This window comes from Carassius gibelio, chromosome A10 (genome assembly GCF_023724105.1).
Source record: "Carassius gibelio isolate Cgi1373 ecotype wild population from Czech Republic chromosome A10, carGib1.2-hapl.c, whole genome shotgun sequence".
In the NCBI taxonomy this organism is placed as follows: Eukaryota; Metazoa; Chordata; class Actinopteri; order Cypriniformes; family Cyprinidae; genus Carassius; species Carassius gibelio.
This window is the reverse complement of record NC_068380.1, coordinates 14,132,287-14,149,007: the sequence shown is the minus strand read 5'-3', so window position 1 is coordinate 14,149,007 and position 16,721 is coordinate 14,132,287. Positions and strand designations below refer to the sequence as shown.

The 16,721-nt window shown below is 46.0% G+C and overlaps 1 pseudogene; it reads left to right on the top strand.

Moving 5' to 3' along the window:
- Positions 1 to 1,984: 1,984 nt before the first annotated feature.
- LOC128020653 (short transient receptor potential channel 7-like) lies at positions 1,985 to 16,142 on the top strand (annotated as a pseudogene).
- The last annotated feature ends 579 nt before the right edge of the window (positions 16,143 to 16,721 follow it).

The following is a 16,721-nucleotide window of genomic DNA, read 5'->3' as shown; positions in this document are numbered from 1 at the left end:
TATGGTCTTGTAATGTACTCTAAAATCATGCAGCGTTTGGTTGATTCAAGGAGGTCTGTAGTACCTGGAAAAAGCTAACATTCACACTAAGTCATTTGTCTTAAAATTTTATTTAGACAAAACTATATAAAAATGCAATGCGATACACACAATAACTTGAATATTCATACTCTCAAGGCTGCATTTACTTAGTAAAAAAAAAAACAGTAATATTGTAAAATAATGTTTTCTTCTTCTTTTTCTTCTTCTTCTTCATCTTCCGCTTATTCGGGGCCAGGTCGCGGGAGCAGCAGTCTAGGTAGAGACACCCAGACTTCCCTCTCCCTAGACACTTCATCCAGCTCTTCCTGGGGGATACCAAGGCATTCCCAGGCCAGCCGAGAGACATAGTCCCTCCAGCGTGTCCTTGGTCTTCCCTAGAGCCTCCTCCGGGTGGGATGTGCCTCCTCCGAGCGGGCGAACGCCTCACCCTATTTCTAAGGGAGCGCCCAGCCACCCTACAGAAAAAGCTCATTCTGGCTGCCTGTATCCTTGTCCTATTGGTCATGACCCACAGCTCATGACCATAGGTGAAAATAGGAATATAGATCGACCAGTAAACCGAGAACTTTGCAGCTCAGCTCCTTCTTCACCACAGCAGACAGGTACATCGACCGCATCACTGCAGAAGCTGCACCTATCCGCCTGTCAATCTCCTGCTCCATCCTTCCCTCACTCGTGAACAATACTTAAAGGGATAGTTCACTTTCAAATAAAATTTTGGTATGTTTTAGCTTACCTCGATGGCATCCAAGACGTAGGTGTCTATGTTTCTGCAGTAGTTTCCATTTTGATATTTTTAGGTCAAACTGTTCTTGTCTGTAACTCACATAATGCAGGTCTATGGTCACCACCTCAAAGAGCATGCACAGAGAAGTCCAAATTAAACAATTCCCCATCGTAAGTACACATTGATGACCTAAGACACGAAACGAGCGGTTTGTGAAAGAAAACGAACAGTATTTATATGGTTTTTACCTCATGTACACAACCACATCCAACTGATCTGAGGGCGCGCATGCTTCCTGGTGTGTGACGTGTGCGAACGTTCTGGTTTATTCTTCGCAAGAGCGGAAAGCGCCGGAAGTGATCTTGTGCGTATACGTCGAGAGACTGTTTGACCTAACAATAGAAACTGCTGCGGAAACAAAGACACCTACATCTTGGACGCTCTTGAGGTAAGCTAAAACATGCCAACATTTAGTTTGAAAGTGAACTATCCCATGAAACTCCTCAACTTGAGGCAGGAGCTCTCCTCCACCAACCTGAAGGGGACAAACCACCCTTTTCATGACAACATGATCTGCAAAAAGCAGAGATGAAAACATGTGGTCCCCAAACCGGACACCCTCCGGCCCCTGTCTGCGCCTAGAAATCCTGTCCATAAAAATAATGAACAGGACCGGTGATAAAGAGCAGCACTGCCAGAGTCCAACATGCACTGGTAACAAGTCTGACTTGAATTATCCTCTCCAGTATCCTGGCATAGACTTTCCCGGGGAGGCTGAGGAGGGTGATCGCCCTGTAGTTGGAACCACCCCAGCCTGCCATTTCAGAGACACTGTCATTGACCGCCACACGAAGCTGCATAGGCATGTCAACAAAGACAGCTCCACAACATCCAGGGACTTGAGGTATTGAGGGCGAATCTCATCCACCCCTGGTGCCTTGCCACGTGAAGCTTCTTAACTACTTCGGTGACTTCAGCTTGGATGATAGACGAATCCACCTCCGAGAACTTGGCCTCAGCTTCCTCATTGGATGACATGTTGTTGGGGTTGAGGAGATCCTCAAAGTATTCCTTCCACTACTGATGATATCCCCTGTTGAGGTCAACAGCTTCCCATCTTCACTGTAAACAGTGTTGGCAGGGCATTGCTTCCCCCTCCTGAGGCGCCGTACAGTTTGCCAGAATCTCTTCGCGGCCAACCTACAGTCTTTCTCCATGGCCTCACCAATCTCCTCCCAGACCCAAGTTTTTGCCTCCACAACCACCCGGGCTGGAGCCCACTTAGCCTGCCGGTACCCGTCAGCTACCTTAGGAGTCCCACAAGTCAGCCAGGCCTGGTAGGACTCCTTCTTCAGCTTGACGATGGTCCACTCGGACTCAATGTCTCCATGATCCCTCGGGATCTGGTTGAAGATCTCTCTGACAGGGGGCTCATCCAAACGTTCCCAACAGACCCTCACAATACATTTGGGTCCACCAAATCTGTCCAGCTTCCTCCCCTCCATCGAATCCAACTCACCACCAAGTGGTGATCAGTGGATTTATTATTAAACATAAAACATGGAAGAAATGTTGTGTGATTATTCCTTAAAAAAATAATGTTTGTTTCATTTTAGTAGTAGTAGTAGGCTATGTACATTCTGCTGAAAAATAGTAATACATTTCTGGCAAATACTTGTCTTTAAATAAAACTGGATTAGTTACTTTGATGGGTTACCATGAATACCTTTACAGTTCTGTGTATGTGATGTGGCACTATTTTTAGTCAAACTCATGATGTGACTCTCAGTGCAGTTCTGGAGATGTTCCTCATGTGTTTACGTCCTCATTTAGTGAGACGACAGAAGCTGAAATCACTGCGAGCGTGATTCTTAGAAAATTCGTAGAAAATCTTATCTAAAAATCTGAGTGTATCCATCCGTGGCCCCGTGTACATGTTTAGCGAGAGAGGCTCTAGTCTGACTGAAGAGGAGGAATGATTCCTAGATGCTGCAGAGTACAGAAACATCCCCGAGGTACGTAAGATGTTTGAGGAGTCCAAGACTCTGAATGTAAACTGTGTGGACTACATGGGCCAGAATGCATTGCATCTAACTTAAGGAATGAGCACTTGGAGGTCCTGCTTTTAGCCATCAGCAAAGGCTACGTGCGGATAGTGGATGCCATCCTGGCCCATCCGGCATATGAAGGCGGTCTCCACCTGAGTCACCTGGAGCAACAGCTACGAGATGACGATTTCTACGCATAAGATGAGCATTGGACTCGCAGCCAACTGCAAGGAGTACGAGACTGTACACATCTTGTTACTCAAGGGAGCTCACATTGAGAAACCCCACGGCTATTTCTGCAAGTGCACCGAGTGTGCAGAGAAACAGAAGCAGGATTCTTTCAGCCACTCACAATCGAGGATGAACGCCTTTAAAGGCCTCGCCAGCACTGCCTATCTGTCACCGTCTAGTGAAGACCCCGTGCTCACAGCGCTGGAGCTCAGCAATGAGTTGGCACAACTTGCCAACATCGAGACTGAATTTAAGGTGAGGAGATGAACAGAAGCACTCAAAAGCACGTAACACACACACACACACACACAAACACATAGAGATGTCACTCAGACTAGAGTTGGTGGTGATCCACTTAAAAAGAAAAGTAACAACATATATGTGTATATTTCATTTATACAGACCCATATTGTTTGAGAAAAATATTAAAAGGACAGTTCATTAAAAAAAATAATAATTCTAGTATAATTTATTCACCCTCACGTCGTTCCAAATCTGCATGACTTCCATGTTTTTCTTTGTGAGACATTAAAGAATATATTTTGTAAAATGAATATTTTTTTGTTTGTTTGTTTGTTTTTGTTTTTTACCAACATTCTTCAGTGTTCCACAGAATAAAGAAAGTCATATTGAAACCATTTTATTTGTCATACATTTTTTTAATTATTATTATTATTATTATTTAATTTTGAGATTAATGAAATTATGACGACATATTCTGAAATCTTGAGATAAAAAGATATTAATGACATAAATCATAATAATGATGTCATATTTATCATTTAACTTGTTTGACAAAAAGTCATTATAATGACAAAAACTCAGAGTTCCCTTTCAGTCGGTCACTCTCGACGCCACGTCGGATGACCGACGAATATGGGATATCGCTTCGATAGACCAATCTACTTCGAGTGTAAACTAAACGAGCCAATGCACATTGGCATGCAATTATTGCATCCAGCTGCCGCTGATCACTGCGTGAGTATAAGAGGGCAGCAGGTGCAATGCATACCAGCTTTTCACTTCGGAGCCGGGCGTTAGTATCGCTCTGCTCAACTGTGTCTGCTGTGAACTACGGGTTCAGCACGCTCTCGGAAGCTTCGTGTGTTGGCGAGACGGCGCTTCAGCGGCGGTCGTTCCTGTGTCGAGTGGATTTGCACACTTCAGGTTGCACTACCCCTGTCGTGTTGCAAGCGGCCATCTCCCCTGTGCGCCTCAGCACTGAAAGAGCATTTCCTAAAAGAGCAAATTCTCTCTAAAAGAGCTTCACGGGTGCGTCTTTGTAAAGACGACGGATCGTCCTTATAAGGATGCCGTTTCACCCGTGCGTTTCTGGGTGCGGTCGTTACCTGGCACCGGGTGATGGTCACGATCGCTGCCTCACGTGTCTGGGCGTCGAGCACGCTGAGGTGGCTTTCGTGGATGAGTCATGTTCTCACTGCGGGAATATGACCATCTCGGAGCTGCAAACCAGGCTCCGCTACCTTCAGGGGGGCGGAGTCCCGTTGCCGCGGCCGCGATCTGGGGCTCGTTCTGGCGGCCGACAGACGAGAACCACTTCCGGCAGTAGCGCGAGTGGTTTGAGGATCACAGTGGTGGCAAACCCCGCAGGGAACCAACCCTCTGGGGACCATCACTCCTCTAGCACCTCCGATCCAGTGGAGCAACCCACGGAACGCGCTGGGCCCTCTTCAAGGAGCGTACCAGCGGTATCCAGTGGGACTCCCCCCGACCAGATGTCGATCTCCGCATCGGAGGGAGAGCTGTCGGATCACGGTTCGGTTGCGCTACCGTCCTCTGGGATGGTGACAAAGCCTGATTCGGATCCCGAAGTGGCAGCTATGCTTTCCCGGGCCGCCGAGAGGGTAGGTCTCGAGTGGAATCCCCCACCGCGTCCCGAGCCCTCACGGCTGGATGATTGGTTTCTTGGGGTGGTGCGCGCTGGTTCTCAGCGCCCCACCCCAGTGCCTTTCTTTCCGGAAGTGCATGACGAGCTCACCAAGTCGTGGATGGCACCTTTTACTGCCAGAAACCAGCCGGTGGGCTCCTCCTCCCTCACCACCCTCGAGGGCGGTGCAGCGAAGGGGTATTCAGGAATCCCGTCGGTGGAGCGGGCGGGTAGCGATGCAATTGTGTCCTAAGTCCGCCGCCTCCTGGCGTGGAGACCCGGTGCTCCCTTCCCGGGCCTGTAGGCACTCGTCTGGTCTGACCGGCAGTGCCTATGTGGCTTGCGGGGAAGCTGCTTCCGCCTTACACGCTATGGCGTTACTGCAGGTGCACAAGGCTAAGGCACTGAAATACCTGCACGAGGGTGGTCACGATCCAGCGCTTCTGGAAGAGCTCCGAACCGCCACTGACCTTGCGCTTCGAGCGACGAAGGTCACCGCGAGTTCGCTGGGTCGTGCGATGTCCACATTAGTGGTCCAGGAGCGCCATCTGTGGCTGGGTCTGGCAGACATGAGGGACACCGACAAGGTCCGGTTTCTCAATGCCCCTGTGTCCCAGACCGGCCTCTTCGGCGACGCAGTCGAGATTTTGGCCCAGCAATTCTCGGCTGCCCAGAAGCAGACTGAGGCGTTCCGACACATCCTGCCCCGGCGGGCAGCTGCTGCTATCTCTACCCACCCGCCGGCTGCAGTGCCCCAGCCTGCTCGTCGCCGAGGGCAGCCCCCTGCATCCGCCCCTGCTCACGCGTCGCATCTGCAGCAGCCTCCAAGTGGTGCCGTTGAGCTGGGCACAGGCAGGCTGCCCCTCCCGTCCTGGCCCCCGTCAAACCTGACGGTAAGCAGAAGAGCAAGAGGCCCTGGGACGGGTGACCCAGAGAGAGGTAGCTGCTTTCTGGGGGATGGTGTAGGCACCTCTCCCTCCCCTGGAGGAGGGCCAGGCGGAGAATTTGGAAATCTCGACAGGAGAGTAGTTTCCTCCCTCTCTGGGTCCCAGGAGGGCACGGAGAGTTGCGGACGGCCAAGCACCGGACCTCACTCATCCTCCTCCTTCGCCAGATGGCAGCTGCGGGCGGTTCGAGAGCGTCAACAAAGGCCCTACTCACGCACCCTCTGCCAACCCGTGGAACCAGGTGAGCCCTGCACCCCACACTCGCACCACACTCCGGCCTGCTCACAACCCGCCCGAGTTGGGCCCCTGTGTTCCACCTCGCTGCCCCACTGCGGGTACGGCTGTGGTTCTGTTGGTCCCGCTTGTACGGTTCTTAGGCGCCTGGTCAGCGCTACCCAGCCCGTCTCGCTGGCTTCTGCGAACCATCAGCCTCGGCTATGCGATTCAGATCGCCCGGCTTCCCCCCAAGCTCTGCGGTGTCCGCTTCACTACAGTGGAAGCGTCCGATGCCCCTGTCTTGCGGAAAGAGATCGCAGTCCTACTGGCGAAGGCCGCGATAGAGCCGGTCCCTCCAGCCGATATGAGGAAGGGGCTTTACAGCCCGTACCTCATTGTACCCAAGAAAAGCGGTGGGTTACGACCGGTCTTGGATCTGCGAGTTTTGAATCGGGCCCTCTATCGGCTACAGTTCAAAATGTTGACACAGAAACGCATTTTCAGGTGCGTCCGTCCCCAAGATTGGTTTGCAGCGATCGACCTGAAGGACGTGTACTTTCATGTGTCCATACTTCCGCGCCACAGACCTTTTCTGCGGCTTGCGTTCGAAGGACTAGCATATCAGTACAAGGTCCTGCCCTTCCGGCTGTCCCAGTCTCCCTGTGTCTTCACGGAAGTCACGGAGGCAGCTCTCGTTCCTCTCAGAGAGCAGAGTGTTCGCATTCTCAATTGGCTGATACTAGCACAGTCTCGAGATCAGTTGTGCGAGCACAGGGATGTGGTGCTCCGGCACCTGAGCCTGTTGGGCCTTCAGGTCAGCTGGGAAAAGAGCAAACTCTCACCATTGCAGAGGATCTCTTTTCTCGGTATGGAGTTGGATTCGGTCGAACAGACAGCACGCCTCACAAAGGAACGTGCGCGGTCGGTGCTAGCCTGCTTGAATACGTCCAAGAGCAGGACGGCGGTCCCACTGAAACTCTTTCAGAGGCTCCTGGGGCATATGGTGGCCACAGCGGCACTTACACCGCTCGGCCTATCACATATGAGACCGCTCCGGCACTGGCTTTATGGCCGAGTCCCGAGGTGGGCATGGAAGCGCGGCACTCACCGGGTCCAAGTTACACCGGCCTGTCGCCAAACCCTCACTCCGTGGTCAGATCTGGCATTCCTATGGGGAGGGGTGCCCCTAGAGCAGATCTCCAGGCATGCTGTGGTTTACACGCATGCCTCCACCACCGCCGGGGGGGCCACGTACAACGGGCATGCAGTCTCAGGGGTTTGGACGGGCCCGCAGCTGCAGTGGCACATCAATTGCCTAGAGTTGTTAGCAACGCACCTTGCCTTGAACCGTCTCAAAGGTCTCTTACGAGGCAAGCCTGTGCTGGTCCGATTGGACAACACTGCGACTGTTGCGTACATCAACCACCAAGGTGGTCTGCGCTCTCGTCGCATCTTGCAACTCGCCCGCCACCTCCTCCTTTGGAGTCAGAAGGTTCTGAGGTCACTTCGTGCTGTTCACATTCCAGGCCTGCTCAGTCGTACAGCCGACGAGCTGTCTTGAGCAATGCTCCCGGGAGAATGGCGACTCCATCCCCTGACGGTCCAGCTGATTTGGAGGCGGTTCAGAGCCGCTCAGGTAGACCTGTTTGCTGCTCCAGAGACCTCTCACTGCCAGGCTTTCTACTCCCTGACCGAGGGAACTCTCGGCACGGACGCACTGGCACACAGCTGGCCGCGGGACCTACGCAAGTATGCGTTTCCCCCAGTGAGCCTTCTCGCACAGACGTTGTGCAAAGTCCAGGAGGACGAGGAGCAAGTCTTACTAGTAGCGCCATATTGGCCTACTCGGACCTGGTTCCCCGAACTAGTGCTCCTCTCGACAGCCCCTCCTTGGCTGGTTCCTCTGAGGAGGGACTTACTGACTCAGAGACGGGGCACCATTTGGTACCCGCGTCCAGACCTTTGGAAACTCCATGTTTGGTCCCTGGACGGGACGCGGAGGTTCTAGGTGACCTACCCCAAGAGGTAGTTAACACCATCACTTCGGCAAGAGCACCGTCTACGAGACACGCCTATGCCTTGAAGTGGAACCTGTTCGTTGAGTGGTGTTCTTCTCGCCGAGAAGACCCCCGAAGATGCCCGATTGCGGCCGTGCTATCCTTTTTGCAGCAAGGGTTGGAGCGAAGGCTGTCTCCCTCCACCCTCAAAGTCCAGGTTGCCGCTATTGCTGCGTACCATGACCCTGTGAATGGGAAGTCTTTGGGTAAGCATGACCTCATCATCAGGTTCCTTAGAGGGGCCAGGAGGTTAAATCCATCCCGGCCCCCCTGTATACCCTCTTGGGACCTGTCTCTAGTGCTTAAATCACTACAGCAGGGCCCATTCGAGCCTTTGCATTCAGTTGAGCTAAAGTTTCTTTCATTGAAAACTGTGCTCCTGCTTGCACTGGCCTCCATCAAGAGGGTAGGGGACCTGCATGCATTTTCGGTCAACGATTCGTGCCTAGAGTTCGGGCCGGCTGACTCCCAGGTAATCCTGAGGCCCCGGCCTGGCTACGTGCCCAAGGTTCCAACTACACCCTTCAAAGACCAAGTGGTGAACCTGCAAGCGCTGCCCCTGGAGGAGGCAGACCCAGCCCTGGCTTTGCCCTTTGCTTTGTCCTGTTCGAGCATTAAGGTGCTACGTGGACCGGACGCAAAGCTTCAGGACCTCAGACCAGCTCTTTGTCTGTTACGGAGGCCGGCAGAAGGGGAATGCCGTCTCTAAGCAGAGGATGGCCCACTGGATTGTGGATGCCATAACCCTGGCTTATCAGGCTCAGGATGTGCCCTGCCCGTTCAGGCTTCGAGCTCACTCAACTAGAAGTGTTGCATCCTCCTGGGCGCTGGCTCGTGGCGCCTCGCTGACAGATATTTGTAGAGCTGCGGGCTGGGCGACCCCTAACACGTTCGCTAGGTTCTATAGCCTTCGTGTAGAGCCGGTATCCTCCTGTGTTCTCACCTCAAACGGGTAGTGGCACTGAGAGGCCCCGGTTAGTGTCGGCTTGCTAAAACTGCTCCAGAGTGTCCGAACTGTAGACCCTGTTGAGTTCCTCCATCACCCTAGGCAGCTGGACGCGGCGGAACGTCCGGCGCCAGGCCTTCATGATGAATCCGTGAGAACCATGGAAGGCTGGGCTCCATATTGAGACCTAAGCGGTACTCGTATGTGTATAGTCCACGGTATAGCCTTAGAGCCCGTGTTTCCCCGGCAGACTTCTGCCTTCCCAAGAGGGTTTTAATCACCTCAAATTTCTCCGTATACTCCTAAACGGATGCTATATGTGTATTTGCCTCCGAGACCTCCTTCGGGAAGGATGGGGCTTCCGCAGCGTCCCGGCTCCAAGCGGACCGGGTACGTTTTCCCAGTGTTATCCAATCTCACCCAGTGAGGTAGTGCTTTGACAATGGTGAGTGGAGCTACTTGTTCTGAGCCCCGGCCTACACCTAATAGGGGCGCAGGCGGCTCGCACAGGGCACTGGAAGGGGCAGCACCCATGGCGCTTTGATAGGGATCCCATATTCGTCGGTCATCCGACGTGGCGTCGAGAGTGACCGACTGAAAGGGAACGTCTCGGTTACGTATGGTAACCCTTGTTCCCTGAAGGAGGGAACGGAGACGCCACGTCCCGTCGCCATGGTTGCTGTACCGCCGCTGAGCTGCCGGGTTCCCGGCTCGGCTCCTCAGCGAAAAACTGGTATGCATTGCACCTGCTGCCCTCTTATACTCACGCAGTGATCAGCGGCAGCTGGATGCAATAATTGCATGCCAATGTGCATTGGCTCGTTTAGTTTACACTCGAAGTAGATTGGTCTATCGAAGCGATATCCCATATTCGTCGGTCATCCGACGTGGCGTCTCCGTTCCCTCCTTCAGGGAACGAGGGTTACCATACGTAACCGAGACGTTTTTTTTGTCAAAATTCTGACACTGATGTCATAATTATGACTTCTTATCTCATGATTTCAACTTTATTTCTTAAGTTTGAAGCTGTTTTTGTCTTAAAACCATAATTAATTCAATTATTAATTGACTTTTATAAGAGGATCAGATATATAAATTGTGATTAAGTCAGGCTTTCAAGGGAATAACATAACAGTGATTTATGTCATGATTTCTGAAAAATATAAATATGTATAAATATATACAATTTGTTAAATCTCGTTCTAGCAATCCAAAAGAAAAAAAAAATTATTTTATATATATATATATATATATATGTACAATGGGCTTAATCACTATGAATCATTATGTACTTTGTGCACAATACAAACTCTTTTAAGTCACTCTCATGATTTTTTTCAAAGCACAGCTTCTCAATTAATCTATAAAGAGTTCAATCGTGAAAAATGTGAGCATGGCTCTATAATGAGCTGCTTCTCTCTGAAAGACCAGCAGATTATTCCACATGAAAACCAATTTCCCACCCTTGAGATTACCCTCATTATAAATAAGAGGCTGTTGGTTGACAGTTTTTGGTTCAGTAGAATCTCTACACAACATTTTCCCAAAAAGAAAACGTTTCTCCAGAGAGCTTCACACGCTTCGGTGATGTGTTGTTTTATATTTAACTATGTAAGGGAAAAGTTATTTCCTTTAATTCACTCTGGGGAAATATCTAATCGGGAGTTCTCAAATCCAGACAGTTTTTCTCTTATAGTGGTTTATGAGCTATTAATTGAAACTGCTCCATCGAGATCTTCCTGTAATCACCCCATTATTATTCTCTCATCACTGTTTTTCTCTACAGACGATCACACTGACAGTTGTAATGGCGTGTGATTATGTCAATATTTGTTCTCCTAAACCACTGCGATGCTATAATTAGCAGGATGGGCTTCTCTTGGGTGCCCTCCATTAGGTACATTTCTGTTTGATAAGATCTGATGCAAACATCAGTCAGACTTGCATTTGGAGGAGCGACATGGGAATTTCATGAATTCACACAGATCCATGTCTTTTATAACAGAGCATTCACTGTTTGCTAGATGCAGTTTGGGTCCTATTTGGAGTTAATAATTTTTTGCAAGTGATTAATAGCCTGTTTAAAGTCACTGTATTGGTGCTCTGGTTTGTTTCAGAAAGACTACAGGAAGCTCTCCATGCACTGTAAGGACTTTGTGGTTAGCGTTCTGGATCTGTGATGAAACACAGAGGAAGTGGAGGCCATTTTGAATGGAGATGTGAACCAGAGCCTCCCGAGCGAACACCACAGGTCAAACTGGTCATTAACTATGAAGTCAAGAAGGTACAGGGAAATTATTTGATTGGTTTCCCAAGACAATGTCTAATTCAGTGATATCCCTACAGTTTGTGGCTCATCCGAACTGCCAGCAGCAGTTACTGATGCTGTGGTATGAGAATCTATCAGGCCTTAGGCAACATTGAATCGGTGTGAAGTGTTGGACAGTGCTTGGAGTGGCCTTCCATTTTTTGCCATTGGAGTATGCCCTGCAGCAAGGTACATCATCGTCATTCAGAATCAGTTAATTTAATAACATTGGGCAGACTTCTCTTTTTCTTCCGTTGTTTAATGTATTTCTGCATTTGATCTTTTCTCCAGGTGAGCCAGGTTTTCCGCAGTGCCTTCATGAAGTTTGTAGCTCACGCCGTCTCATTCTCCCTCTTCCTGGGTCTTCTGGTTCTCAATTCCTCCCACCGCTTTGCAAGAGTCAAAAATCTTCCTTATGAAACCATCACAGATCACCCACGGCAAATATTTCGCATTAAACCACTCAATTCTCGTGGACAGAGATGTTAATAATGATATTGGTGCTGGGTGAGTACCAGTCAAGCATGAGCTGCAAATCGTTGTTAGTCAAAAATAAAAATGTTGTCAAAAAAGATATACTTTAAAAGGTAGTACTGTTTACACCCTTTTTACATTTACCATTGTTCTGCAAAATTTCATAGACGAAATTCAGTCATTCAAATTAAAAAAAAAAAAAAACAGACAGTTGTTCAGTTAAAGCCGGTTCATTGTTGATTCAGTTCAGTTTAATAACTGTGTAAATGATGGAATATTCAATATAGTAATATTCAATAAAGTTCAGTTAATCTATAAAGCAGCTTTATTGAAAACAGTGATGTCATCATCCAGCTCTCATTCAATAATAATCACATCAGTTCTCATCCAATAGAGTCTTGGGCAATCAAGTCAATATCATTAAAGGGATAGTTCACCCAAAAATGATAATCACCCCATGATTCACTCATCCCCATCCTAGGTGTAGATGAAGTTCTTCTTTCAGATAATTACAATTGGAGTTACATTTAAAAATGTCCTGACTCTTCCAGGCTTTATAATGGCTGTGAATGGGTGTTATTTTTCAGTAGTCCAAAAGAAATCCAATAAAGTGCATACACAATAAAAAAAATTCCCACACGGCACTGGGTGGTTAATATAGGCCTCCTGAGGTGAATCGATACACTTCTGTAAGAAAATATCCATATTTAAAACTTTATAAACGGTAATCTCTAGTTTCCACTAACTGTCATACACACAAAAGAAGACCACTCTGACGGATGATGTATGATGTAGGTGTAGCCTAAGGTCCAGTGAGAATATGCTAGTCTCGCGATAACCAAAATGTTGTTTTCAGGAGTAAAGGAGGCAAAGTTTCTGTTGTTTAACAAAGGAAAACCTTTTCGCTTATATCCTCCTACATTTTTCTTTACAAATCCTCATTTGTACTTCTAATTCAAGACAGGTGTTTACACATAGGATGTCTTGAGAGTGAGTAAAACATGAACTATCCCTTTAAGTGTTCAAATATTGTGTTGCCAATTTAGCAAGACAAAAAGCAACAAACAAAGGAATAACTGACTATATTCATTGGTTGTAATCTATTCACTAAAACAACTGACTTAAACATTAATAATAAGAAGAAATGTTTCTTGATCAGCATATCAGAATGATTTCTGAAGGATCACATGACATTGAAGACTTAGAATAAACTAGAATAAATTACTATAGATTTTTAAGCATGATAAATGAACCCCATTTCTTTTCTTCGATTCCCCTGATCAGGAATGATCTGGACGGAGTGTAAGGAAGTTTGGGCTGATGGGCCACAAGAATACATCATTCATTTGTGGAATGTGTTAGACTTCGGCATGTTGTCGGTTTTTGTGGCGTCATTCACTGCAACGGTTCATGACTTTCCTGCGAGTCTCCCATGCATGTATATATGGATTTGCATGTGACTAATGTAGACTTGATCAATGCCTCATTACCAGAATAATTGGCCTACTTCACTTACGGAATGTTGCAAAAATAAAGAATCTGTTTATTCAATAAATAAAAATATAAAGTGAACTGTAACATAAAATACCAGAAGCTGCTTTCAATCAAATGCTTGTACATGCTGCACAGACTTTCTTGCAGCTGTCTGAAATGAAACACCATGCTGCCATCAAGTGGTAACACCAACAATTGCTTCCTCTTTCTCAGCCAGGAACAAGTGGCTTCCCTCAGATCCTCAGCTCATCTCTGAGGACTTACACTCCATCGCTGTGATGCTCAGTTTCTCAGTTTTTTTTTTTTTTTTTGTTCTGCTGTCCAATGACAGTTTCGGACCCCTACATATATCTCTTGGGTGCACTGTGAAGGATATTTTTTAATTTATGGTCATCTTCATCATGGTCTTCCTTGCCTTTATGATCAGCATGTTTAATTTGTATTCCTGCTTCTTGGGAGCTAAATACAACCCTGCTTTTACCACGCAAGTCAAAAAGTTATGATGACAATTATTGTATTTAAGAATTACTTGTTAAAGGGATAGATCACAAACAAACAAACAAACAAATAAATAAAAATGTAAAAATAAATAAATGTAAATGGATAGACTTCTGAAGGATCCTGTGACACTGAAGACTGATACAAAGACTGCTGGAAAAAACAGTTTGCATCACAAGAATACATTTTAAAATATATTCCAATAGAAAAACAGTTATTTTACATTTTTTTGTATAGCACATTTCAAAACAACTCATGCTGACCAAAGTGCTTTCCAGTAGAACAACATACTGTATAAAACAGAATAACCAGGACTAAGACAGCAAAATCATAAAAACAACATGACAAACACTAAAATACAAGATCATCAAAATGTACACCATAGCTCACACCAAATGCCCTCTTAAAAGTGCTTTAATCTCATTTTAACAAGAAATCAGATCACCTATATTAATTGAAATAATACTTAAAATATTACAGTTTTTACTGTTTTTTTTTTTTTCATTAAATAAATGCAGCCAAGCCTAACAGTGACCAAAAAACATTATGAAACTCCAAACGTTTGATAAATTTGTGGGAAGAATAATGTGAGATCTAAGCCAAAAATCTTCCTTTCAGCTCTCAAATTAATGCCTTAAATTTTGTTGTTTAAAAACGGCAGCTCAGACAATATCTCAAACAATATTTTTTGCATGTGTGTTCCACCAATGAAAGTAAGTTTTGTATTTTACATTTTGCATGTTTGTATTTGTTGAAGGGTAGAGGAAAGCTTTAAATCGCTGTTCTGGTCCATCTTTGGTTTATCCGAGGTGATCTCTGTGGTCTTAAAGTACAATCATAAGTTCATTGAGAACATTGGTTACGTGCTGTATGGGGTCAATAATGTCACAGTGGTGGTGGTCCTGCACAACATGCTCATAGCCATGATAAACCACTCTTACCAGGACATTGAGGTGAGACAAATGCACTTTTGCATAAAAATTCAAATCAAAAGGATAATTTGTCATACATATGGATTGTTATATCTGTGTGTGTGTGAGAGAACAGGAGGCCGTTGATGTAGAATGGAAGTTTGCTTGTGTAAAGCTGTGGCTCTCCCATTTTGATGAAGGCAGCACTCTCCCACCCCCCTTTAATCTAATACCCAGCCTCAAATCCTTCTATTACATGGCTCAGTGCACCAAAGCATGCCTAGTGAGATTATGCAAGGCCAGGGTTTGTAGCAACAGCAGCCAGCAGCATGTGGGAATGGCCAATTCACACTCTAAGGTTAGAGGTCAGATCAAATTGTCCAAATGTAGAAATAGCAGTTTGTAACTTTGATATATTTTCAGCTTCATCGGTTTTGACCGTATCACAAGAGGGAGTCACGGTTAGAAATCCCATCAAACACCCCACAAGATATCAAGTACTGATTGATTGTTCATCCAAAATTGTTAATGTACAGGAATCATCAGGTAAAACCTCATTCTAAACCTTCTTTCTCTCATAGAAACTCATGAAGCGTCTCATGAAGCGGTATGTCGTGAAAGCCCAAATTGACAGTGAAAGTGATGAGATCAATGAAGGTAAGACTCGTGTATTCATCCGTTAGTGTCTCTTGTGGGATTTAATTTAGGACTTAAACACATTTCTATGATTGATGTTTATCAAGTATATGTCAAGCAATTAGCTGTTAAAGTGTTGAAAATGACCGTGGCTTGTGATTTTGAAGCCTTTTTTTGAAGTTTTACTTGAAACCAGTTAAACCCTTGTTTCATTGTGGCTTTCCTTCTCAGGTGAGTTGAAGGAAATCAAGCAGGACATTTCCAGCCTCCGCTATGAGCTCCTGGAGGAAAAGTCACAGGCCACTGAAGAACTTGCTGAAATTATTCAGGAGCTTGGAGACAAACTCAGCAAAGGAACCAAGAGACCATGAAAAATGAACTCTTGTGATTGTAGTTGAAAGTGTCCAAGGCTGAGTCTAGAGCTGCTGAAATATTTAGTAGAAACAAAATGTAAAGCCTCATTATATTTTTAATCTGTTTAGACATTTGTTTGTGAAGGTGATTTATGGTTGCCTTTTGGGTGTATAGGATGCAATTTCATAAAGTCATTTTAGTAACTCTAACTCAGGAGAGATGCAATGCTAATAATAAATTCAGATGAATGTATTCTCACAGTATCTTGTGATTAATACGTATATTATTAACATGACAACAACAAAGCGAGAAGTGTTAGTATTGAACATGACATTAGTTCTCAGTCCTGGTCCTGTATCCCAGAGCTGCACATTATGGTCTTGGAGGTTTGACGTATGGGTTTATGATTAAAAAAAATGTGTTTTAAATAATATAGTCATCCAAAATCTGCACGGGGAACTCCAGAACCTGGAAAGAGATGCAATACCATTTCTAAACCACTCCTCGCCCCCGCCCCCCTCCCCTCTCTTTTAAATCATGATGAAGAAAATGTATGATATATGATTTAGTAATTACATTTTGCCTAAAGAAAATGAAACCTTAAAAAAAAAAAGACTGTTAATGGGTTTGCATCGATTTACATGACAGTTAAGCATATTTCCCTTCCAAGTCCACAATGCATTAAAATAAAATAGAATATAAAATATATCTAATAATTTTCATTTCTCCAAAAAGAAAAGAAATAAAGAAAAGTCATAATGCCAAGTGATTTTAATGGAAGGCTTAGTTTTATTTATGTAAAATAGAAGTGAATGAAAAGAACAGTGCTATGTGTGTTAGAATGCTATTATTTATTATTTTGTATCTATTTATGTGAATTGCCACAAAAAAGCATTCATGAACAAATAAATGTTACACCCTTTTTATTTGACAACAACATCCTC